The following is a 27,228-nucleotide window of genomic DNA, read 5'->3' as shown; positions in this document are numbered from 1 at the left end:
TGAGAATCATGATATTAATCATCACAAACTAGGAATAGCCATATATGGTTGCTTCTTCCATTGAAGCCTATGTATGCATTTTGCACATATACAATGGTTCCATGAAATTTAGACCTTGGAAAATTCCAGCTCTTAGCAATTTGACCAAATCTACTTCAAGGATGAGGTTCATACATGGGTTCCATAAACAACAAAATTTAAAAGACAGAAGAGCGAAGAATGGAAAACTTACCTTGCATCTTGTAGCATGGTAGAACCTGGTTTGCTCTAAAGCCATAGGTTATGCAATAAGACAAGTAACTTGGTGATCGACCAAATAATAGAGCGAGCATTCCCTGTTGAGGGTCTTTGAAATTATTGTTAATGGATGCCCTTCACAAAGAAAATTATTGTCTCTGGATTCCCTTCACAAAGAAAAATGACACTTGTTAATTGAGTCAGGCGACACTAGTTAATTGAGTCATGCAAGGATGGATTAAGTTCTGTTGGATACCGTTTAAACAAGGATGGATTGAATTCTCTTGGATACAATTTAAACTTTCATCTGAATCAAAAAAATAAGAAAGAAACTACCTAATCATTATTCCCGGGCATGTTTGCTAACCTAGAGAAGGTACAGAGCAGAACCTTCTACTCTGGGCATGGATGGATCCATGCAGACATCATAACATTATAATACCCCCAATAAACCCTTGTGAAGTGATTTGTAAAATAATTTTGAATGAATCGAATATTTAAAGGATGACCTCTAAGCCATGTGGGCCCCATGGATCCACTTGCCTCACCACTGTATTTTCCACAAGCCATGAGTCCACTTGCCTGGGCACTCTATTTTGCATAACATGCCATGAAATACGTGGATGAAGCCACATGAACCATAACATGCCATGAAATTCATAACATGCCATGAAATACATGGATGAAGCCACATGAAGTTATCTGTAAACAAAGCTCGCTGGGAAAATAAAAAAACGTATTTTGCCTAGAAGCATTAGTTCCAGAAGTATCGATAGAGCCAACATACCCTAGCCCAGTTCCAGGTAAAGATTGAAAGCCCGCAATGCCCCTTTCTATTAGGGAACCATACCTCTTTCCATATCCACCCCTTTCTATTAGAGAACCATACCCCTTTCCATATCCAATTGATCGAGACCAGTAAATGATCCAGTGAATGATGCTAGTGAGCTTATTGATCCAGTGAATGGCATATAGTATAGAGTTTCACCATTCTAATTAGAAACATTACGGAAAACGATGTATAATAAATATTTTCTCTAGGTTACATACTACCTTCCATCTCTATATAAAATTAATCAAGGTTCAACTACCTGCATTTTTATTTTGTCTGTTGTTCTGTTAAAAGAAAGAGTGTTGTTTCATTAAAAAAAGAGTGTGATAAAGCTCTCTAAAAGAGAGACAGTCTCAAAGATAGCCGAGACAGCCTCAGATTTAGCCGACGAGAGGGAAGATATACTAAATAGACAACGATCCCAGTATGCCGGAAAGCAAGGAGGTTGCTGATAAATGAAATAGATAGGAGAAACAGCTTACGAGTATGAAAGACATGTACATGTTGTGTGCCTTGCCTCTAGCCACGTAGCCACCTACACATATCCCCCATCTACACATATCCTTGTTTCTAGAAAAACTAGTATTCCTAAAGAATGTTAGTCCTCTAGGTTTGGTAGCTACCCTAGAAACGACAGTTTAAAGCAATCAATGATTTCTTCTATGTGTAATATATAAGAGAAAGATAATGGGACCAACCTGGAACTTTCGCTTATTCCCTTTCTTGATCTCTCTCTCCTTTGATAGATCCTGCAACTCCTCCCCGTACTTAACACACTTGGAGAGTACCTGCACAAGTATAGCAACAAAGAACCGTCAAAGCATTGTGATCTATTACAACATAAACATTACAGAATTAGATATATACTGGACAAATGATAGCATTCACAAATGATAACATTCACAATTTCACAATCATATGGAAGAAAAATTAAATAACTTTATTAATAGAAGGGAGAATTGCAACCCAGTTGTCTGATCCAGCTTCATCCTCCCAGCTTCAATCCTTCTTCACCTCATGAAATAGCCAGATCACACCAACAATACAATGCTCTTTCCTCAATTACAAACTACCAACACTTCCTTGCAATTCACAATGTTCTAGCCCCTAGATCTCTTGGATGAGGGATCCATTTATAGATGTGTGCAAGGGTGTGAGTCATCCATGGGGTTTGATTAGTGTCATTCCAATTGTTACAATTGGTTCCACAAGAAAAGGGATTGGAGATTTCTTAGATCCCTTATTCATCCTTAGGCGAATTCAGAGAGGCAAGTGGAACAGGAGAAGTTTCTAGAAGATTGCATGAGCAACCACCTAGCAAACTATTTCGGACATTTTTCCATCCTCGCCCATCGCACCCTATACAAGGCTTAAACAATATGCATCACACCCCAGCAGTGTACCACTCAGTATGCTTCACAATTTGCTAGTGGAGCAGTCAGTATGGTTCAATTTAGGAAATTTCTAGATGGTTTCTCAGTGGAACGTTTGGGGAATGATGTATTCAGATGACTATGTTCCTTTAGGGTATGAAACAACTCTTTTAGGGGTTGATGAGCTCTAATACATTGACATATAAGTTTGGGGTTGATGTGCCCAAATATGTCTATAACAGTTGCCCCGTAAAGCATGAGGTTGTAAATATTCATGTCGGGTGAAATGCTTTATCATGAGGATCCAAAGTTTCAAACCGGAAGGTGAATTGCATAAGTTACAATACAATATATCATCATAATATAATTTTCATCTTCTAGCTAAGGGAGGCATTCCTATGCTCAACTTTGTAAATTTCATTTCATGTACATAGATCAAATAGTCATTTGAAGATACAGACTGGTGATTCTTAAAATATAGAAGCATCATCCATGGTTAGGACGACCATCTGTGTAGAGCCTTTGTACATTTGATGTTTTTATATCCCTAAATATACCATAGCCCAAATGGATGAAACTAGATTTGGGGTCTTCAAACTCATTCAATCTTTGCTCGATGTACAAGTCAATCCATGTGAAGAGATGTTCTGAAGTCGAACATGGAATGACATCACCTGATTACCAGCTGATGATGTGAGCTGTTAACAAATGCGAGAGGGATCACCGATAATGATAATGATCCTCAAGGTACTACAGTACAATTCACGTGGTGTGAATATATGATCCAATGTCAAACACCATGCAAAATCTTTCGGTTGAAGGCCATTGATGTCAACCCGTCGCCAAAAGTGAGAAACTTGCCATTGATGTATGCAAGCCTCAAAGCACTAAACGGGGTGTTCCTAAGTGAACTTCTTGGATAATGAGCTGATGTCGACAAGAAGTGACTCTTCGTAGGAGGGCCTTGATGTATCCACATCTACGACATGAAACAAAGCAAATGATTTTTGGAGGTGAAAATGAATTGACGACACAAGGTTCAGGAATGGCGGTCATGAAAAAATGAAGGTTGGAGGTATTGCAGTGTATGGGACATTAACTGGATGGTGATTTCTGAACTGAATGACTTCTCTTGAACATGTTGGCGACACTGAGATGAATTGGTAGCGTTAACCCCAAAAGATGGATGGTATGAAAGACCAATGGTAAGATGATTGGTGAATGGAATAACCCAACCGAACTCAATAATAGAGATGAAGTGAAAGTGTCATGTTCAAGAGCGACTTGCTACTAAAAATTCTTCAAGTTTTTCTCGTTTTCCCCAGTCATTGCTGACCAATCACTCTTTATCTTTGTCAAGATTGAGGAGGATAACATATGCTTGTTCTATAATTCGCCCTTCTGGCAAATTTGTCGCTAATTTATGTTTTAAAAAGTCTAGCAACAGTGAAACTCGATCTCATCTAGAATGGAAAGTTTGTCGAAATTGTTTTAACAAGTTTAATGACAAGGATAACTCGGTCCTTTTCACTTTTGGAGAGTTTGAAAAGGGACGAAAAGAAAACTCCATAAGTTCTTTTTCGTAAAATAATCCCTCAGGTCCAAAAAAGGATAAAGTAATATAGGAGGGATGACTATTCCAAACACTTTAACGAGCTGAAAAAGACAAGCACTCAATGATCTTTTCATATTTGATGAGTCTAAAAAGGGTTTAAAGAGGACTCTATTTTGAGGAACGAGTGGTGTCTAGGGTAGCAACTGGTTCTGGTGATGTTGGAACTTCTCAAAACATGTTGATTTATGTAAGGAGGCTGGCTAATAAGACCACTCATTGCAACTATTCCTGAAAAAGGGTAAAACAGCCAAGTGCGAGTGTATCATTGGCCAAAGGGATGGTGGCAATGGGATGTACACAAGCAAGGATCAAAAGGCTGATAGAATAGAAATCACAAAGGTTAAAAATTGAAAATGGGTTCATTTTTTAGACAAGCTTGAACCATGGGGAACTATGCTTGGATTGAGTTTCATTTTTACACAAGCTTGAAACAAAAAGCTATGCTTGGATTCAATTTCATTTTTACATAAGCTCAAAATGAATAACTATGCTTGGAAATAAAATTGTAAATGGGTTCATTTTTAGACAAGCTTGAACCATGGGAAACTATGCTTGGATTCGGTTTCATTTTTACACAAGCTTGAAACGAGAAAACTATGCTTGAATTGGTTTGCATGCCCCTAGCATGATGAAAGGGAGAGTCTTTTGTAACTAGATGGAAGTCACTGTGGTGAAGCGGGACGGATTTGTATAAATAGACAAAGGTGAATGGTGTGATAGACCAATCACATAATCTATAGGGAAACTTATCTTTTCAACTAGGTGGATGCCCCCAAGCTTCATTACATTCACCAGACTACTCTTGGCTATCAGGTGGATGGAATGAAGGTTCAAGTGATACTGTTGATGTAAATGGACCATTTAGGGATGAATATTGACTTGGAGCTATGTTTGGACCAGGAAATGAAAGCTAGTCAATAGTGACCATTTTGCCTTCATGCGGGAAATGCATCACCCAGAAGAGTGTTGAAACAATAGCTTCCATGTTATAAACATAGTCACGCCCAAGAAGTAAATTGTAATCTAAAGGTCCTAGGACTACCATCATGTTTAGATGAATTATTTTTCCTCCCAAAGTAATAGGTAACTTAGGAAGTATCCCTAACGGTCAATTCATTCCCTTGTTAAAGCGTAACAGATTCTGTGTAATAGGCATAAGCGGTGGCAAACCAAGTGCTTTCCAAGCAGTTCAGGAAAGGATACTCATTGATGGACCTTCATCCATAATAGTGCCAGACACGATAATTTTACAAACTTGTACTATGATCTGGAAAGGCACATAAGAAGGAAGGCGGGATCTTGCCAGTCAATTCCAACCAAAGGAAGTGACTAGACTACTTGGAGGGGGTACCAAATAAATGGGAGAATTAACCCCATGAGTTATGAGAACTGGAGAGTTTTCCTCCTATCTTGATGGAATAGGAAGATTGCCCCCAGGGTCATTAGAATCCGATGTAACAAAAATAATTTGAATGGTATCATTTTCACTCTCTTTTTGAAAGGTATGATTAGTTGAAGGTGAAATTAGGTCAAACATTTCCTATATCTATTGATTTTGGTAGGGTATAGACTCATAGGATTCACTTTCAGAGAGAGTGGTTTCGACCAACAGTTGATTTAAGTCAGTCGGTTCTTCAACTAGTGAAGGATTTAGGGAGAGTTTCCTGTAACTAGATGGAAGTCACTGCAGTGAAGTAGGAAGGTTATCCGACACACTTTTGGCTTCATCCAAAAAGGGACAAAGGTGAAGGAAATGATTACTTTCACATAACCTACATGGAATCCTGACCTTTCCCTTCTGTCCATGAACTTTTCTATTGCTAGTTGATGGTGTGTTACCAACATGATCTCCAAAGTTTGATACCACGAGATGGTGTGAACGAGGATACCATTCTTTCAAGATCCGAGGAAAGTAAGGACAATCTCGATGAAAATGGTCCCCCGCACAAATTATGCATGGATATTTGGCTTTGGGAAGTCTAATGGATGGACTTTCATCAAATGATGCATTCAAATCAATGGTTGCTTGGTTGCCCCCTTGCTGAATTGGCTTCTTCTTCTTCTCCTTTACTTTCTTCTTCTTCTCACCCACTTGGTTATTAGTATCACTACTTTCACCAAGTGAAGATGAAGAAGGGAAGGGAGAAACAAACGGGTAAGAGGATGAAGGGTCAACTTCATGATCAATTGGAGGTTATTTTGTTCAGTTGAAGGGATACTCGATTGTGGAGAAACCATGACATCTTCAACCAAAGAGGTTGAGAAAAGCCATACTGGCAGGCCAATGGTAAGTCTCGGAAGGGATAATGTAGCCATATAAGGAGCACCAATATTTCTAAAAGAACGAAAAGGACTAGGATTACCCTCAAAAGGGATTCCTTGATCAGTGGATTCCATATTTGTTGCCATATGTCTCAACATAAGATCAGCTACGGAATATGGATGTTATTCGAATTCAATTAATTTTAAAGACGCTTGGACACAACTTTTCTATTTCAATTTTTAAGAGTTGAGAAAAATCTAAAGATTAATCTAGTCTCCTTCGATTTTTAATTACCCTGAAAGGACAAGTGCTCAGATGTACCTTTTCTTTTAAAGAGTCGAAAAGGAATGAAAGTGACTACTCTAGAAAATATAGACAAAGGGAATACCAAACCAATCGCAAAACTGTAATATACACCTTGGTGATAAATTAAAGAGAAATTACCAAGGACTTATGTACAACAGTAAATCTTTTTGAATGATGTTCTTAGTACATTGTGACCAATAAGATGGCAGACTCAGTTTCCTATGGGTAAAGGATTGAAGCCTATTGTGGCCTTCTGATATATATGCGATGCTACGGGGAGCATAAGTTCATGCTAGCACTTGTTGTTTCAAGGAGGAGGAATCACCCAACCTTCAATGAAAATGATAGCCACTAGTTTTAACGATGTCGGAACATGTCTCTAGCCTAGACCTCTAGATGTGTTGCGTTAAGTTCCAAAGCATTGTTAGATTCATTGAAATTCATTTTAAAGTTGATCTTGTTTAAATTTTTCTTTTCAATGGTTCACCATGTGATGATGATCTGAAACTCCTAAGATGCAATCTACAATGATATACAATCTTTGTTTATTTGAACAATGAAAATCCTAGCTACTAGGGAAAGAAAATAACAATGCTTTTAAGCAAAGAGCAAAGAGCACACACTAGTGCATTTCCCTAAATCATATTTTCTCACACAAATAAAAAAATGCTAAATGCAAATGCATGTATTTATTTTTGTTCTCCTTAATGTGAAAAATGTAAAAAAGGAAAACTAAATGCAGCAAAGATCTGAAATATTTCACTCAAAATGACATTTTCGACAATTTCTTCTTCAAAAGAGAAAGGAAGACTCAAGACAACACTTTTCAATTTTGAATAAAATTGCTTTCAACACTTCGAATATAAATAAATCAAACAATATACATGAAGAAAAGTTTAATCGATTATCAAGGGAAGGAAGAATTTACGACACTTCTCTTTCCGACACAAAATGACAATTACGACACTTTTTGTACCAAAGTGACAAATTGATTTAAGAAACTTTTCGACAAAGGATTGTAAATGAGGAAAAAATACTCAAAAAACATTCACTAATCTTAATGTAATAGAGGCTAATCTAAGTGATGCAAGTAAGCTTTAATAAAGAGGAATTGTTCATATGCAGCAAAACAACCAAACAAACTGAAAACAAGGTCAAAAACCCTCAATTTCTAAATGGAAAAAGAGTTCACTCAATCATCGCACCTAGGCTTCACCGAAATTGAGATGCATCGCAATTACTACACTCGGGAGGTGCTATGCACACTGAGTCATAGTGGAAGATAGTGCGATGGTCCAGGGAGCGCAACAGAAATGGGTTTTGGCTTAAATGTGGAGTTGTTTTCAATGAGTTAGGTTGGGTTTTGATGAACAATAAAGAGCAAAGTATGTTGGAATGTCTTGAGAGATTACTGAGCTACCAAAAAATGCATCTAGATGTGCTTGCAAGTCAAGTTTTTAATTCATAAACTAAACCAGAGATTGACTGAAGCAACATTCATCTACTATGCAATTACAAAGCAAGAGTACTTTGAAGGCTATCTGGCTGACTTTAGTCTCTGTCTATAGTTTATAAAAAAATAATAACAACAAACAAACATCTACTCATTCCCCAGCGGAGTCACCATTTTGTTTCTGGGAAAACTAGTATTCGTAAAGAATGGTAGCCCTCTAGGTTTGGTAGATACCCTAGAAACAATAGTTTAAAGCAATTCACTGATTTATTCTATGTGTAATAGATAAGAGAAAGATAATGGGACCAACCTGGAACTTTTGCTTAATCCCTTGCTTGATCTCTCTCTCCTTTGACAGATCCTGCAACTCCTCTCCATACTTAACATGCTTGGAGAGTACCTGCACAAGTACAGCAACAAAGAGCCGTCAAAGCGTCATGATGTATTACAACATAAACATTACAAAATCAGATATATAATGAACAAATGATAGCATTTAGAAATGATAAAATTCACAATTGCACAATCATATGGAAGAAAACTTGAAGAACTTTATTAATAGAAGGGAGAATTACAACCTAGTTGCCTAATCTACCACCATCCTCCTAGCTTCAATCCTTCTTCACCTCATGAAATAGAAAGATCACACCAACAATACAATGCTCTTTCCTCAATTACAAACTACCAGCACTTCCTTGCAATTCATAATATTCCAGCCCCTAGATCTCTTGGATGAGGGATCCATTTATAGTTGTGTGTAAGGGCATGAGTCATCCATGGGGTTTGATTAGTGTAATTCTACTTGTTATAATTGGTTCCAAAAGAGAAGGGATTGGATATGTCTTAGATCCTTTATTCATCCTTGGGCGAATTCAGAGAGGCAAGTGGCAGAGGAGAAGTTTCTAGAAGATTCCATGAGCAACCACCTAGAAAACTGTCTCAGACATTTGTCCATTCTCGCCCATCGCACCCTATAGAAGGCCTAAACTGTATGCATTGCACCCTGGAAGTGTACCACTTAGTATGCATCACACTTTTCTAGTGGAGCAGTTAGTATGGTTCAATTTAGGCAATTTCTGGATGGTTTCTCAGATGGAACTTTTGGGGAATGATGTATTCAGATGACTATGTTCCTTTAGAGTATGGAACAAATATTCTAGGGGTTGATGAGCCCTAATACATCGACATATAAGTTTGGGGTTGATGTGCCCAAATATGTCTATAAAAATCTGCCATCTAGCCAACAGACTAAATCATCCTTCTGCCAGCCCTCTAGCCATCTAGCCATGCAATACGTATTAGAAGCAGGGCCAACCAAACTCAAATCATCCACCAGTTGGTTCATAAGCAATATAAGGAAATGGGCTAGCTCGTAGCAGTTGATATGGGAGCTCTTATCTCTCGAATGAAGGGCAGGTTGCAAGGATCTTTGCTATAGATTGAATCGGTCGATTCAGTAGGTAGCCTGTGAAGCTTTCGAAGAAGGGTAAACTATTGCAGAGAAAGGTAATCCTCCTCTCGCCATGTGCATGCGCATCTTCATGCAAGCCCTCCTCTCGCCACGCCCATGAGCCCTCCTCTCTCCACGCCCATCTTCATGCAGGCCACCTGTCTGCCCATCTTCATGCAGGTAACCTGTCTATCTGAAAGTACAATGTCCCAAGCATTATCCCAAGCATTAATGCTAGCATTAAGCGGATGTTTTAAACTGGTTGAACATTGATATATATATATATATATATATATATATATATATATATATAACCTATGTTTTTGCCTCCCTGCCTCAGGAAGAGGCCAAATAACACAGTAAATTACTATGTACCTAAAAACTTTCAGTATACTCCATCAACCGACACTAACAAACAACTCACAAATAGCTCAACTAATATTAAAATCATGGTTTTCAATTACTATAGTCCCATGCCAAGACGGTAGGGACTAATAAACATCAACTTTGTGATAATGAATTCCAAACTTTCGATAGGTTTGGATGCCATGTGTTAACACCCAGGTTGTTCCCTTTGACTCCCAAGGGAATACGGCCGGGGTAACCACTAACCAATCTTTGGGTTACAGTTCCTAGCCCAACTGCAACCAGAGAGGGCTCTCTCTTTATGATTTATCTCTGTTATGATTGTGTTTTAGGCTAGCTATGATGCTCAGGTTTTGTTTAGGTTTTGCTTGAAGGATTTCTTTCAGGTCTTATGATATAGTGTTTAGATAATGAGATGCCATTGGGCAATGGAGTCTGGATGCTGTGAAATGATTTTATATGTTGGGTGGTGTTCTAACTGCAAGGCCTATTGTGTATTCAAACAGACAAAATTTAAGACTGAGTGGTGACGCATGTTAAACAACAGAAATCTATTGAGAATTCTCTGTTAAGTTGGTGAAGTGAAAATGGACTCACTGCCCAGGAGCAAAGTTTGAATTCCTGTGACAGAGGCCAACGTGAAAGATGTATTCTGAAAGTGCAGCAGTTAAGAATCACACTTTATACAGATTGCAACTGAAGAAAACATTTATAAACAACACAGACTGAACTCAGGGTACTGAGTTAGTAAATCCTTGGAGTTATTCTTTTTCTTTGTTGCTTAATATTAGAAATCAGATAACGTATATGGATTTATTACAAAACAAGCAAATAACAGAGAGAGTTACAGATACTTATTGCATGGTGAGATACACAGGGATCCAACAGTCATCAACAGGCACAGAACGTTTTTCCACACATCAGACATCCAAGAAATTCCATTTCTCCCTTTATTAGCTTCGGAAAAATGATTACAGCATAAGAAACTCTTCAGGAGAAATCAGCAACAACCCTTGCTATCTCATGCGAAGGGGATTTTATAGAAATGTGTATACAAAATATCTCAGGCATTGAGTCATCTGAGAGAGAAAAATATCTTCAGTAACGTTCAGAAAGTAGGAAAGAAGTTATTACAACTTTGAATGTAGCGTAAATGCTCTTTATGTCTGTCAGAGGATTGTTTTGACTTTTGAGAATCACTGAGTCGGTTGCATCACTCTGTTTTAATTCTGGAAATATGCATTTACTTTTGTCTGCGCAGTGCTTTCTCGGGTTTGCCAGCTGTGGTCTTTTATCACTGCTTTGTTGTCCGCTACTTCCGCTGAGTTGGCTCAGCTCTAATCTATGATGCCTGCTGACTTTGTTGACTGTTCTTTTCATCATAATTTGTAAACAACAGAAGTTGGTGAATGACTTACTGTTTACAAAATTCTCTGGATTGCATCTGTCCACCATTCCTGTGTAGGGAGCTGATGCCTGAGGATGGCCTCCATTGTCTCTTCTGCTTCTGTATATTTGAAAAAATTTGGGGCCACATCAAATAAGTGATTAATTTCATTCATTATATAAAATAGATTTTCTATCTTACTATAGAAAATCTGCCCTGTAATAGGCCATGTGTCTTCTGAAGTGCTGGCCTTCTCATTGATCTGTGCTGAAGCAAAAACATTTACCCTTTTAGCATATTGTTCATGGGTGAACAATTTCCCTCCGCTATTCAGCAAGCTAGGAAGTCCTCTATTCTGCAATACTTGGAATCTCTCCATGAACCTGTTTACCTCTGTCTGCATATCCTGGGTTCTTCTGTCCAACGTCTGCACCAGATTTCTAAGAGTAAGAACCCTCTTGATCATTTGAATAGTCTCAGTTCTATTTGTAATTCCCATGGTGGCCAACTGAGAACTTGTTTTGTGGTTGAGCACATTGATCATTCTTGTAGCAATTTCAGGCATATTTCCCAATAATGCTCTTGATGCTCGAACTTCCTTCTGCGCTTTTGGGATGAGCTCTAGTTGCTCATGGATAGTCTCAATATATGACCATTGGTTGGTGATGGATTGGCCAATATTAGACCATAACATTGCTCTAATCCCAGATATCATTTTGTCTAACTTGAGCTCATTCTCAAGTTCTTTGATCCTATCTTTAAGGGCCTTAATTTCCTTGGCATTTTCTCCCACCTCTCTTTTTGTCTTATCATGCCTTTCATTGACCTTGGCCAGCTTATCTCTGGTTTCATGCAGCTCTGTCATCTGAGCTTCCAAGACTTGTATTTCATTCTTTAATTTCTGCATGTCTAGAGTGTGTGCCTGTTCGGTGCTTGTAGGTGCTGCTGAAGTGGATGTGGCTGTTTGTTCTGGTTATTGAGGTGGAGGCTCTGTAGTAGGAGCAGCATCCTCTAGATTGATGACTTGAGGAGGAGCCTGAGAAGTCTGACCCTCTCGTGCTTGCTTTAGTGCTGCTTGTAAGGCTGCTTGAGTAGCCTCAGATTCTCCTAATTTCTCTTGTGTCTGCTGGAGCTGTTTGTATATAGCTATTAGCAGATCTGTGGCATCCTTCTCCATCCTTTGTTGAGCCACCTCATCTATCTGGGGGTGAATGGTAGCTGGGAGCTTGGCTTTTTTCCTTAATGCAGCCATGTCAGCATCCCTTAGTTTCAGAATTTCCTGTATCCCCTTGATGTCATTTGGGTTATGCCCAATCTCCACGATGATCTCCTCTAGGGATCTTATCCTGTTGTCTTTGGCCTGAGATGAAGCCTTCTCCAATTCTAGTTGAGAGGCTGTGGCATTGAGGCTGCTTGTTAATTTGTAATTATCCAATGTTTTATCTGCCAAGGCTGCATACACCATTTCACCAGTTTGCTTGTGCAGCTCTATTTTATCCATTGGATGGATATCCTTGGCCAGGACCTCTAGATTAGTCCTGAGATAATCTGCAGTAGTTTGTGGTTGGAGCGCTGTGGGTATGAAGTGACTCATTGTCAACTTGCCTTCGTCCACATCAAAAGCAGACATTAATCTTTGTTGGTTGGAGGGAGCCAATTTTAACAAATGGTTATATAACTTGACCTTCATGGGCTCACTCCTTCTTTTAATGTCTATGAATTGTTGTTTGATGCCTACTTCTCCTTCCCTCTGCTGGTTGGAAGAAGTGACCTCCCCTCCTATGATTCTGTCTTGTTCTTGGTGGAAGGAACTGACCGAGGCTTCCCCGCTGGGTGGGCCCATACCCATTACTTGTCTGATTGCAGCATCATCCTCTGAGCAGTCATTCAATCTCTGTCTCTTCTCTCCGATGGATGAAGTCATGGGTGTTTCTCTGTCTCTTTTCCTACTTAGGTCCTCCTTCTGTGGAGTTTGAAGGACCGAGGCATCCGTGATATTTTCAGGCCTTGAGTGTTCTACATTTTGGGCCTGCTGCTCAGTGGTAGGTGGGGTATCTGCCACTCTTTCTTGTTGTAAGGGCTGCTGTGTTTCAGGTTGCCCTCCTCCTTGCTGCTGTTGCTATTTTTGTTGTTGTTGCTGCTGCTGCTGCTCCTGCTCTGCATCCATCTCCTTTTCTTTTCCCTCCTCTGATATCTTTCTAGCAACTCTTGTAGTTTGCTGTGGGGCGGTTGAAGAGGACGCTGCTGCTCCAATTTGTATGCTTGGTAGTGAACTGACCTGTGAATAAAACTCAAGGTCAGCCATCTTCTTTAGGTTTCTTAGAGCTCTTTGATTAAGCTCTTCTTGAGTAACAACTTCTTCCAAAGTGCCTCTTCTCCATTTGCTTTGGTTGGCATGTTTTTCTATGTGAGGAAGGCTGCAATGATCATAGGCAGATAGTTTGTATTTAAGCCTCCTCGTGGTTATGAAGTTGTTGGGGTCATAAGGTTTCCATAGGAAGCTGTATTTGAGACCCAAGCCCCCAAGTATTCTATCTGCTTCCTTCCACCTTTCATCCCTTTCATTATAGAGGAAATGGCCAAGTTGACTTTTGACCTTTCGCTGTGCCTTTTTACCTTTGCCTGAGAAGTGGAACATATCCACAAAGCCAAACTGCCTGAAGTATTCTAGGGCAAATAGCCTCATAGGCACAAATCTGGGTAGTCTAAATGGGGGCAGCTCACACCCATATATTCTAATGACGATGTGGTGTTGGTAGAAGTACCAATCCCCAATACTGTATGCCTTTGATAACTGCAGGAGTCTTTGCATCTCATCTGTCAATCTGGGAGGAGGTGAGCCCAAAAATAGAGTCATGGCTGGATGAATGAAGTGATCAATGAACTCACAGTAAGTATATGGTGAATAACTATGGAGATGGAACACAGAGGTCTAGTACACCACAGATTTCAGATTTCCCTGTGCATCTTCTCTCTTCATTGGGAAGGAGAACTTCTCATGCTGGAAGTATAAGAGCAGATGATATATGTAGGAAGTGTATTTAAACACCCTATCTCTTGACAGGTTCATCAACTGATCATGCATCTTGTCTGAGATGAATGTGGCATAGTCATAGCAGACTGGTTTTCTCCCTGGAGCAAACATAAGCATTATGTGCATAACTGTTTCATCCACATATTCCACTGAATCATATCCCAGGATGGGACTGATCATGTCAACAAGGTCTAGGCCCAATTGGTTGAGGTGGACACAGTTGATGGGAGGAGTTTGTAGAGTGTCAGCTTTGATGAACAGCTGGTTGATCTTTGTAATCTGGGCCTCTGTCATTCTGGCTCCCTCCATTATCAAATCAGCTAGGGATAGAGGGACCAACTTCTTATCTCTTTTAAACTGCAGCATTTCCCTGATGATTTCAGGAGTAATGAGAAACAGAATTCCACCTGAAGAATCAAGTACAGCCCTCTGGGATGCATCATAATGCTCAGCACATAGGTGGATGAGTTCTGGGAATTGGTTGACCTGAGGTAGCTTAAAGATTGGGAGAGAGGAATCCCAAATTCCCAGGATGTCTGTCCCATTCTGCTGTTTGATTTTGATTTCATTTAGTATTTGAAGATGGAACCTGCTCCTGCCCAGCATTTCCTCTGATATTTTATAGTCTAGGTCAGCTAATGCCTGCCAGCTCAATGCTTTGTGAGGGGCATTCAAAGGAGCTACATTGAGGGCTATAGGAGCCACAGGGGGATCCATTGTTCTCCTTTAGGATTTCTGTTTCTTCAAGGACTGTGTTACTATGCAGAGTAACACAACCAGAGTTTTCTTTGCAAAGAATGAAAATGTCTGAGGAAAAGGGTGAATGCAGAGTCTACAGCAGTTTAAATACTATTTATAGCAACTAGGACCAATGTTTGGCTTTTCCTTGTCTCTGTCAATGGTGAAATTTGGTTTGAATGAACCTGCTGCGATTGCGCAGACAGAACCTAGTTTTTCAACAGAATGTAGGTAGAACAAAGCTCGGCTGGTGTTTTTCGAGGTGGTAGTTTGGAAATTAAAAGCTCTGCAGAGGAAATCACTGGTGAATTTATAAGTTTTAACGTTCTTTAAGCTTTCGGAGTGATTTATAGAGAATTGCAGGCGCACGGAGGATAAATGATGAAGAATACCTGGTAAAATAGTGAGCAAAGGTCGTATATGCAGGCTGGACTCGTACGCTGGAGGTCTCCTGGTCGATTTAGCAGGTTGACAGCAAACTCGGACGTGAACGCATGCAATAGAGAGAACGAAAAATGAATGAAAAGAACGTAAAAACGTGATTTTTTGGCCATAATATAGACTTTTAGCAATTTGGCGCCTTTTTGCGATGACGCCAGCATGACGTCATTGGTGGGGTCAAGGTCGGATGACGTCATGCTGATGTCATCAGGTGACGTGGCGAGCCCTGACTGGCCCACGGGGATGATGAGGTGGCGGGACAGATCGGCCAACGACTGGAGCGAAAGTTGACGCGGCGGCATAGGTGGCGGTGACGTAAGGCGACGGGGAGCTGACGCGGCGAGGACGTAATGCAAGCGGAATGGGGAAACCGGAAACCGGCAGCGGTTTCGTATCGCACCGCTTACGGTACGGTGGTGGTAATTATCAGTTGTACCTCCGACGCGCTGTGGTGAGGGCGCGTGGCAGCGGAGTGACGTACCCAAAATACGGCCGTCGGGAGGTATCACCCGGACAGAGGACCTGCTCCGATATGGATGCTGACCGTCGGATCTGGAGGAGCAAGATCCAACGGTTATCAAGAGCTTGATGTGACAGGAGGATAGCACGGTTAATGATTGGGCATCGGAAGGGGTCCGATGTGACAAGGGCCGTCGGATCTGGAAGGCCTGATCCAACGGCCATCGGGGAGGTGACATGGCCAGTGTATACGGCAGCGGGCGGAGGCATAAATACGTGTTTTGAAAGATTTTTTCCAATGTATTTCAAAAATCAAATTTCATGCGCTAACTTTGGTTAGGGAACAGAAAGTGGGTTTTTCATGATTTTTGCTATTTGAAGCGGGTGAAGGTAGGAATTAGGCCTTTTAGGGGTTTTTATGTGCAAAAGGGGGTCAAAATGAAGGAATTAGCTCATGAAGGGGAAGAGGTACTTGGCCTAGGTTCATCAACATGACCAGGTGTCATTTGATCCCTGACTCGAGACTTATTGGCTATAATACCAAAAAGGGGGGGGTATTTATAAGATTTTGGGGTTTATACACCATGGTGTTAGTAATATTAGGGAAAAAAGGTGATATAAGGGATTTATATAATAGGGTTAGTGTTAGCATGGATGAGAGGGTAAGTGGAGGGGAAACCATTAAGTTTATGTGAAACAAACTTGGTTTTAAGAGTAGATCAAAATGAAAAGATTTTTAGACAAGAAATGTGGCTTCTAAAGATTAAAAATCACCATGAAACCTTAGTCTTTTCCATGAATCTTAGCTAATGGGGGAATGTTAGAAATGAAATTGGAGGGGAATGAGGGAAATTAGTCATGCTTCCTGCTGTAATTCGATGAAGAAGAACACCTTTGTCAATTTATTGACTTTGCTTTGATGCCCACCATCACCGTCTCTGCAATGGTAGGGATAACCTTTCTGCAACCCCAACTACTTACCCAGCTACTTGCCTAGCATTTTTTCTTCTTAGAGGGTGCACTTGGACTTGCAGACCCTTACTTGCCTTTTCTTTTCTTCGACTTTTTCTTTTGCTTTTTCTATCTACCTCTACCCTTATCTCTTCCAAGGTCCCAGATTAAGCTGTTGGGAGACTTTTCTTCTCTACCTGAACTAGTTGTCTGCCAAGATTAAGCAGTTTGGACAGACTTCTTTCTCTAGTCTATAGCAGGAAATTGAAAACATGGCATGACCCAGATTAGACTGTTGGGTCACCCATCAAAATTGAAACAAGGCAATCAAATTTGAACCAAGGAGAAGCATCTTGCACGCCTTGTTTCTTATAAAAAATATGGGATCTTTGTGAAGTCAAAGCAGAGCATATTTGGGCCTTCCCCTTGCCAATCATGAAATATGAAACCTATTGGTATAGGTATCCAACAGTGGCTCCACATGGGGATGGTTTTTCTTTTGAAAGACCAAGAACAGCAGGTCAGATTGCCTTGCTCTTTGACTGGCCATACCAATCTTGAAATTTGCTGCTTTGATGTGTCAAAATTTTGTGCTTCTTTTCATGGTAGACTTCTGATTTTATTTACTTTTTGCTGGTCGGTGAATAACTTGGAAAACTGCATTTTTACAATCTAAAAAGAAAATAATATGTACATCTGCATATATACAAGGAATCCTTAGATTCCACTCATGGGGAATAGTCAAAGTAGTGCTTCAGCATCCTGCCATTGACAGGACCTTCATCCAAGTCAGTTTCAGTCAGACCTTTAAGGAAGTAAGTGTTGTTACCTTGTACTGCTTGGACAGCAAATGGTCCTCTCCATAAAGAATCAAATTTTCCATGTTTTCCTTTCTCTTCTCTTCTTGCATCCCACTTTAGGACTTTGTCTCCCACATTGAAATCTTCTGCTTTGGTTCTTCTATCAAAGGCCTTTTTTAATTTTTCTTGTAATATCTGCACTCTGCTGAAAACTTGTTCTCTAGTTTGCTGTAAGCAAATTATCTGGTTGATCCTCCTTTGCATATCATTTGGCTCTGCTTGACTTTCTTGCAGAAGCTTCATAACAGGCACTCCTAGTGATGAAGGAAATCTGGCTTCTAATCCATAGACTAACTCATATGGGCTGGTCCCAATTGATCTTTTTGTTGTTAGTCTATCTGCCCATAAAGCATTGACTAGTTTCTTATGCCAGTTCTTTTTGTTCTCTTCCAGCACCTTCTTTATGATATTTATTAAACTTTTGTTTGATGATTCAGCAAGGCCATTTCCTTGAGGATAGTATGCAGTAGAATGGCCCAAAGTAATGTGAAATTTATGGCAGAAGTTCACCATTTTCTTGGATCTGAAAGCAGCAGCATTGTCTGTTATTATTTTGTTTGGACAACCAAATCTAGCCAGTATATTGTTTTCCAAAAACTGAATGATTACTGAATCATTTGCGTGTCTGCATGGGGCAGCTTCAATCCACTTGGTGAAGTAGTCTGTTGCTGTTAAAATCCATCTGTGTTGGCCTGAAGATGAGGGATGAATTTCCCCAATGAAATCCAAGCCCCATTGTTGGAAGGGTCTCTCTGTTGCAATGGGTCTTAGGGGAAGTGGCAGCAACTGTCTTTTGCCCTCAAACACTTGGCATTTGTGGCATGAGGTTGTGAATTTCTTAACATCAGAGAACATGGTGGGCCAGTAATAACCAGCCCTCAGTATCTTGTCCACAGTGGACTTCCAGTACAAATGTCCACCACAGTCTCCTGCATGGAAATCTTGCATGATATTGTTAGTTTCATTCTCCTTTAAACAGTGCAGAAATATACCTTCATGGTTTTTCCAAAGTAAATTTCCATCCATCACACAAAATCTAGATGTTTTCATTTTTAGGAACCTACACTTAGTTCTGGACAGTCCTGGGGGAGCACACAGGTTTTGTAACACATAACAGATATCAGAGTACCATGGGGATTGTTCAAAGGCTACATTGATCTTTGGAGTCGCCAGCTCTGTTTCACTGTCCAGTTGATTGATATCTAGGGCTTGGAAATTTGCTTCTGTCATTAATTTGGCCAAGCCTTGCCCTTTTATTAGCTTTGTAGGTTTTATTTCAATGTCAAATTCAAGTATGCTGGCAATCCATTTTCCTCTTCTGCCCTCTAAGTTTTCTTGGCTGAGAATGTCTTTGACAATAGGACTTGGTACATAAGCCACAACATGGGAGTAGAGGATGTAAATCCTAAAGTCTTTGATAGCTTTGACCAAAGCATAGGCTTGTTTCTCCATAATTTGATATTTTAGAGGGGCATCTCTAAGAGCCCTGCTGAAGAAGGCAATAGGCTTCTCATTCCCTTGGTCATCTTTCTGTAATAAGACAGCAGCAATGGTATGCTGGGAGGCAAAAGAGAAGATGATGAATTCTCTGTCAAACTGAGGATTGGTCAACACTGGGGTTTGGGTAAGGGCCAGTTTTATACCTTCAAAGGCTTGCTTGGCTTGAACTGTCCATTTGACCTTTGAATCTTTCTTTAACATGTTGTTCAATAATCTGATTAGTTCTGCTAAATTTGGGATAAACCTTCTTAAAAAGTTGATTTTTCCTAAGAATCCTTGCAACTCCTTGACATTCCTTGGGTGAGGCATTTGTAGGATAGCTTGTATCCTATCTGGATCAATTCTTATGCCATCTTTTGAAATAATGTGCCCCAAGAGTTTCCCTTCTTCCAAGCCAAATAATGACTTCTTGGGATTTAGGGAAATGCCATATTTCCTGCATGTTAGGAAGATCTGTCTCAAATGTTTCAGGTGTTCTTGGTCAGATTTTGAAAAGGGTGTAAGATCATCTAAGTAAATGACCAGGAAGTCATGAATTTCTTTTGCAAAAGCAATATCCATTGCTCTTTGAAAAGTTGCCCCTGCATTTTTCAATCCAAAGGGCATTTTTACATATTTGAAAGTTCCCCATGGGGTTGTAAATGCAGTTTTATCTTGGTCATCAGGGTGTACCAAGATTTGATTAAAGCCTGAGAATCCATCAAGCAATGACATCCTTGAAGCCCCCACCACTCTTTGGAGAATGTGATCCATTTTGGGTAACAGATAGTTATCTTTGAGTGACACTTGATTTAGATTCCTTAAGTCTACACAAAGTCTAATCTCACCAGTTTTCTTTCTTGTAGGGACTAAATTTGAAATCCACTCAGAGAACCTGATTGGTGCTATGATACCAGCTTTGAACATTTTATGCAATTCTTTTTCAATGGAAGGAAGGAGTACAGGATTGATCCTTCTCAATTTCTGTTTGAATGGTTTTTGATTAGGCTTGAGGGGAATGGTATGCTGGATGACAGAAGTATCATAGGACTTTAGATCCTCATAACCCCATGCAAAAACATCTTGAAACTCTTTAAAGAGGTCAATGTATTTGGGTTTTTGATCAGGGGGCAAAGAAGCAGATAGCTTTATTATTTTAGGCTTGTCAATAGTACCAATGTTGCATTCTTCAACTGCTGCATCTAATGGCTGCATCTTTGGCTTCCTGGGGACGTCATTTGAATCAAAAATGTCCTCTAGTGGGGTAAGGCCTACTGGAAGGAAATTGTCTTTGAGTTGTATGATTTCAGCTTCAGCGCTGCTCACCTCTTCACAGTCAATTTGGTGAATTTACTGAATGTTTTCATTGTTGAAAATGGTTGGACTCAGTAATTGTTTTGCTGTTCTAGGCGATATTGGCTAAGCAGTCTGTTGGAACTGTATTTGTGATGGACTTGCTCCATTAAGTATTTGTGATTGACTTGCTGACTCAAGTATTTGTGATTGACTTGCTGACTCAGTGTCAATATTTAATCCTGTGAACTCTTGTTGTAAGGTTAAAAAATTGTTTATTTGCATGTCATCCTCAAATACTTGCCATTCTTTGACATTGTTTGGAATGGAGGGTCTGTATTTGACCTCGGCTGTGAAACAGTTATTGGGTTCTAGTGGGAATTTGAAGGTGCTGGCAAATGTTGCCAAGCTGTGTGCATGGAGATTGTGGCCCCTTGAAATTTTTGTGATAAAGAACTCAGAGAAAGTCTCCAATATTTCAATTACAGTAGACCTGTAGGACCTCAATCTTTTGTCATTGGTGACAAAACTTCCTTTCACTTGTTGAATCACTAGATCAGAATCTCCCATGATGGAGAGCCTAGGAGCTTGTAATGACTTTGCTAGTTTGAGACCTAGTAACAGAGCTTCATATTCTGCCATGTTATTAGTGCATCTAAAATTTAATCTATAAGCCTTGCCTTCTGCATGGTTTTTCCCTTTGTTATGTATCCAAACTCGAGCTCCTGCCCCTAACTTGTTAACTGAGCCATCAAATTCTAGGACCCACAGGATATCTTGCTGAAAAGGAGATTTAAAAATCTGTTCATGGGATGGCAATGTAAGCAGGAGTTGGGGTTTCTTCTCCAGCTTGTTTTCTAGGACAGTTTCATCACTTGTTTGACAATCTTTGACAACTAGAGGAGGGATAATGTCTATTGTTGAACTGATTGATGTTTCATGGGTGCTACTTGCTTGATTAATGTTTTGTTTTTGCAAGAGTTTCTTAGTCCCAATATCATTGTTTGAGAGGCTTGCGCTGTCATTGAAGAGAATGAAGGAGTCTATGTCTGAATGGACAGCATATATTGGAAAATTTTGAGGCTTTTCTTCACTGCTGACCATGTACTTCATGAGTGTTTCCCTGTAAAGTATTTTTGGTTGCCCAAAGACAGAGATGGTGGCATATGACATATCTAATTGCAGGGAGCCTTGGAGTTTGGCTCCCCATGATCTTGATAACAGCATCCCATATTTAGGTGGGATATCAGCGACTACAACATCCATTAGAATGGTTTTGTTGGGATATTGAACCAGGGACACACATAAGTCTTTTATTAGGCCTAAACATTTGACTTGGCTAGAGTCAAAAGAAAACAGGTCCTTGTATGGTCTCGTTATATCCAAGTTCAATCTTTCCATGACTGCTTTTGGCATGAGGTTATGAGAGGCGCCTGAGTCGAACATTGCATTATGCAGTATTTTATCATGAACATGCAAGCTGACATAAAAAGGTAATATCCCTGTGACTACTGTTTTTCCATCTACCTCTGGGCCAAACAGTAATTCCGGAGTGTCATCTAGCACATTTACATCATCTTTGCTATTAGTGAGTTGAAGGGATTTCTTGATCTGTTACTTGTATATGTCATGCTTGGCTAGCTCTGAGAGGGGAATTGCTATTTTTAGCTTGCCAATCTCTGTGCCTAGGTCAAAAGGTTTGTCAACTTGGGTTTTGGAGTCACGGATAACAGTCCTTTCTTTTTTCATTAAATCTTCTTGTTGGATTTCATCTTGACTTCGAGACCTGCCCCTTTTACTCATGTCTTGAGGGGTAATATTTAAATCAGGGTGAGAGGACGAAGTTGCCATGGGTTGTTGTAGTGGTGACAGTAGTTCAGTAACCTCTTCAACCACTATTTCTTCTGCAGGCAAGTTTATTTTGTCATTAGGTTCTGTGACTATGGTTTCTTTAGACCTCTGTTTATCCTTTATCTTGTCGGGCTGATTTACATTCACAGTCCTACTCCTTATCTTGTACTGTTTATGGACTTCATAGACAGCAGTATCATATCCTTGTTTAAAATCAAAGGATTCCCCTGATTTAGTTTGGAATGTTTTGATTTCATCCTCCTCATGGTCCTCTTGTGTTAAGAAAACATGGCTTTTACCATCAAGACCCATTAAGTTAATCTCCGGATCTTCGTTAAGTTCATTAGATGTGGAAGTTTCTGCATAATTTTCTTGAAAAGGGGGTCTAATGTCTTGGTCAGCACTTGTCTTTCCTATGTTTGGGTTCTGAGTTCTCCTAAAATTCGGATTTCTAGGAGGGTTGCTTTGTGATGCTTCCCATGATGACTTTCTTTCAACTAATTCCACTCTTTCACCCAATCTCTTCATGCTATTTAGTATTGCATCCAGCTTTTGATCAAAGCCCGATGGTTCTTCTTTGAAGGCAGTCCTTTTTTCCAACTTTGCCCTGTTTCTTTTGGCAATTAGGTTAGCCTCTACTGTGACAGCAACCCTTTGAGCTTCTGCAAGGGTTGGAGGATCTCTTTCCTTCAACTGATAGGCCATATCAGGGTCAAAACCGTCAGGGAATTTATATAGGGCTAAATCAGGAGGGGGCCTTAAGTTCTGTGGGATAGCATTATATACATTGTTAAACCTAGCACAATATTCCAAAACTGTTTCTTGGGGACCTCTCTTGATAGTGTCATATTCACCAAGTATGTGGAGTGGATCTTTCTTTTTCTCCCATCTATTGGTAAAAGCTTGGTAAAGCTCCTCAGGGGTTGTAATGGAGTTTGCATTTAGGGATCTAAACCAAGTTCTAACATCCCCAGTTAAACTTTGAACAAAAATTCTCATCCTGACACTGTCATCATCTATTTCATAGGTCTCAAAGTGGTCTTGCATCTTCCTAGCATGCTGAACAACTGTCAGAGGGCCGTTTGAGTCAAAATATGAGATTTTGCTTTGATAATCTTGAGGTAAAGCCGCAGCATTAGCTGGTATCTGCAGAGGTGCGTACCTGTTAGCCATGTTTGTGGAATTTAGGGGGTTGATGGGAACCAATGGGACAACAGGGGTTACTGGTATAACAGGGTTAATGGGATGGGTAGCAAACGAGAGACTGGTTAAAGGAGTATATGCAGTGGATGAAGGCGAAAGAGGAGGACTTTGAGATGTTGATGGTGAACTAGGAGAACCTGGGACAGACCTAAAGAGGACTTTGAGTGGAGTAGAAATGTTGGGAAAATCTTGAACTGAGGCCAAAATAACAGGCTGGTCCTGCTCTTGTTGCTTCCTGATGTTTTTTCGGATGGTATTTGGGTTATCAACAATGATGGGTGGATTAGGGTCAGGATTTGCCCTAGTGTACCTTGGGTTTTTCTTGGGAGCCAGTTTCTATCTGTTTTTTAGGACTTGTATAGGAAGGTTTATATATGCAAGGACTGGATGAAAATTTTGGAATGGCTATATATGTCTCAAAGCTAGGATGAAGATTCCCTAACTAGCTCTTCCCTAAAGCTGTCTCGGTGTTACAGAAACAGTTCTAAGGCCTCTTGGCTGGTTTCAGGCTTGATGGTAGCTTTGGAAGATAGATAGTAATTGAAAAATTTTAAGAATTCCCCAGTGGAGTCGCCAATTATGTTAACACCCAGGTTGTTCCCTTTGACTCCCAAGGGAATACGGCCGGGGTAAGCACTAACCAATCTTTGGGTTACAGTTCCTAGCCCAACTGCAACCAGAGAGGGCTCTCTCTTTATGATTTATCTCTGTTATGATTGTGTTTTAGGCTAGCTATGATGCTCAGGTTTTGTTTAGGTTTTGGTTGAAGGATTTCTTTCAGGTCTTATGATATAGTGTTTAGATAATGATATGCCATTGGGCAATGGAGTCTGGATGCTGTGAAATGATTTTATATGTTGGGTGGTGTTCTAACTGCAAGGCCTATTGTGTATTCAAACAGACAAAATTTAAGACTGAATGGTGACGCATGTTAAACAACAGAAATCTATTGAGAATTTTCTGTTAAGTTGGTGAAGTGAAAATGGACTCACTGCCCAGGAGCAAAGTTTGAATTCCTGTGACAGAGGCCAACGTGAAAGATGTATTCTGAAAGTGCAGCAGTTAAGAATCACACTTTATACAGATTACAACTGAAGAAAACATTTATAAACAACACAGACTGAACTCAGGGTACTGAGTTAGTAAATCCTTGGAGTTATTCTTTTTCTTTGTTGCTTAATATTAGAAATCAGATAACGTATATGGATTTATTACAAAACAAGCAAATAACAGAGAGAGTTACAGATACTTATTGCATGGTGAGATACACAGGGATCCAGCAGTCATCAACAGGCACAGAACGTTTTTCCACACATCAGACATCCAAGAAATTCCATTGCTCCCTTTATTAGCTTCGGAAAAATGATTACAGCATAAGAAACTCTTCAGGAGAAATCAGCAACAACCCTTGCTATCTCATGCGAAGGGGATTTTATAGAAATGTGTATACAAAATATCTCAGGCATTGAGTCATCTGAGAGAGAAAAATATCTTCAGTAACGTTCAGAAAGTAGGCAAGAAGTTATTACAACTTTGAATGCAGCGTAAATGCTCTTTATGTCTGTCAGAGGATTGTTTTGAATTTTGAGAATCACTGAGTCGGTTGCATCACTCTGTTTTAATTCTGGAAATATGCATTTACTTTTGTCTGCGCAGTGCTTTCTCGGGTTTGCCAGCTGTGGTCTTTTATCACTGCTTTGTTGGCCGCTACTTCCGCTGAGTTGGCTCAGCTCTAATCTATGATGCCTGCTGACTTTGTTGACTGTTCTTTTCATCATAATTTGTAAAAAACAGAAGTTGGTGAATGACTTACTGTTTACAAAATTCTCTAGATTGCATCTGTCCACCATTCCTGTGTAGGGAGCTGATGCCTGAGGATGGCCTCCATTGTCTCTTCTGCTTCTGTATATTTGAAAAATTTTGGGGCCACATCAAATAAGTGATTAATTTCATTCATTATATAAAATAGATTTTCTATCTTACTATAGAAAATCTGCCCTGTAATAGGCCCTGTGTCTTCTGAAGTGCTGGCCTTCTCATTGATCTGTGTTGAAGCAAAAACATTTACCCTTTTAGCATATTGTTCATGGGTGAACAATTTCCCTCCGCTATTCAGCAAGCTAGGGAGTCCTCTATTCTGCAATACTTGGAATCTCTCCATGAACCTGTTTACCTCTGTCTGCATATCCTGGGTTCTTCTGTCCAACGTCTGCACCAGATTTCTAAGAGTAAGAACCCTCTTGATCATTTGAATAGTCTCAGTTCTATTTGTAATTCCCATGGTGGCCAACTGAGAACTTGTTTTGTGGTTGAGCACATTGATCATTCTTGTAGCAATTTCAGGCATATTTCCCAATAATGCTCGTGATGCTCGGACTTCCTTCTGCGCTTTTGGGATGAGCTCTAGTTGCTCATGGATAGTCTCAATATATGACCATTGGTTGGTGATGGATTGGCCAATATTAGACCATAACATTGCTCTAATCCCAGATATGATTTTGTCTAACTTGAGCTCATTCTCAAGTTCTTTGATCCTATCTTTAAGGGCCTTAATTTCCTTGGCCTTTTCTCCCACCTCTCTTTTTGTCTTATCATGCCTTTCATTGACCTTGGCCAGCTTATCTCTGGTTTCATGCAGCTCTGTCATCTGAGCTTCCAAGACTTGTATTTCATTCTTTAATTTCTGCATGTCTAGAGTGTGTGCCTGTTCGGTGCTTGTAGGTGCTGCTGAAGTGGATGTGGCTGTTTGTTCTGGTTGTTGAGGTGGAGGCACTGTAGTAGGAGCAGCATCCTCTAGATTGATGACTTGAGGAGGAGCCTGAGAAGTCTGACCCTCTCGTGCTTGCTTTAGTGCTGCTTGTAAGGCTGCTTGAGTAGCCTCAGATTCTCCTAATTTCTCTTGTGTCTGCTGGAGCTGTTTGTATATAGCTATTAGCAGATCTGTGGCATCCTTCTCCATCCTTTGTTGAGCCACCTCATCTGTCTGGGGGTGAATGGTAGCTGGGAGCTTGGCTTTTTTCCTTAATGCAGCCATGTCAGCATCCCTTAGTTTCAGAATTTCCTGTATCCCCTTGATGTCATTTGGGTTATGCCCAATCTCCACGATGATCTCCTCTAGGGATCTTATCCTGTTGTCTTTGGCCTGAGATGAAGCCTTCTCCAATTCTAGTTGAGAGGCTGTGGCATTGAGGCTGCTTGTTAATTTGTAATTATCCAATGTTTTATCTGCCAAGGCTGCATACACCATTTCACCAGTTTGCTTGTGCAGCTCTATTTTATCCATTGGATGGATATCCTTGGCCAGGACCTCTAGATTAGTCCTGAGATAATCTGCAGTAGTTTGTGGTTGGAGTGCTGTGGGTATGAAGTGACTCATTGTCAACTTGCCTTCGTCCACATCAAAAGCAGACATTAATCTTTGTTGGTTGGAGGGAGCCAATTTTAACAAATGGTTATATAACTTGACCTTCATGGGCTCACTCCTTCTTTTAATGTCTATGAATTGCTATTTGATGCCTACTTCTCCTTCCCTCTACTGGCTGGAAGAAGTGACCTCCCCTCCTATGATTCTGTCTTGTTCTTGGTGGAAGGAACTGACCGAGGCTTCCCTGCTGGGTGGGCCCATACCCATTACTTG

The sequence above is a fragment of the Pinus tabuliformis genome, chromosome 7 (assembly GCF_031772625.1).
Source record: "Pinus tabuliformis cultivar Carrire ecotype Pingquan chromosome 7, CPIR1, whole genome shotgun sequence".
NCBI classification, from domain to species: Eukaryota; Viridiplantae; Streptophyta; class Pinopsida; order Pinales; family Pinaceae; genus Pinus; species Pinus tabuliformis.
The sequence above is the reverse complement of the archived record's forward strand: the minus strand, read 5'-3'. Positions refer to the sequence as shown.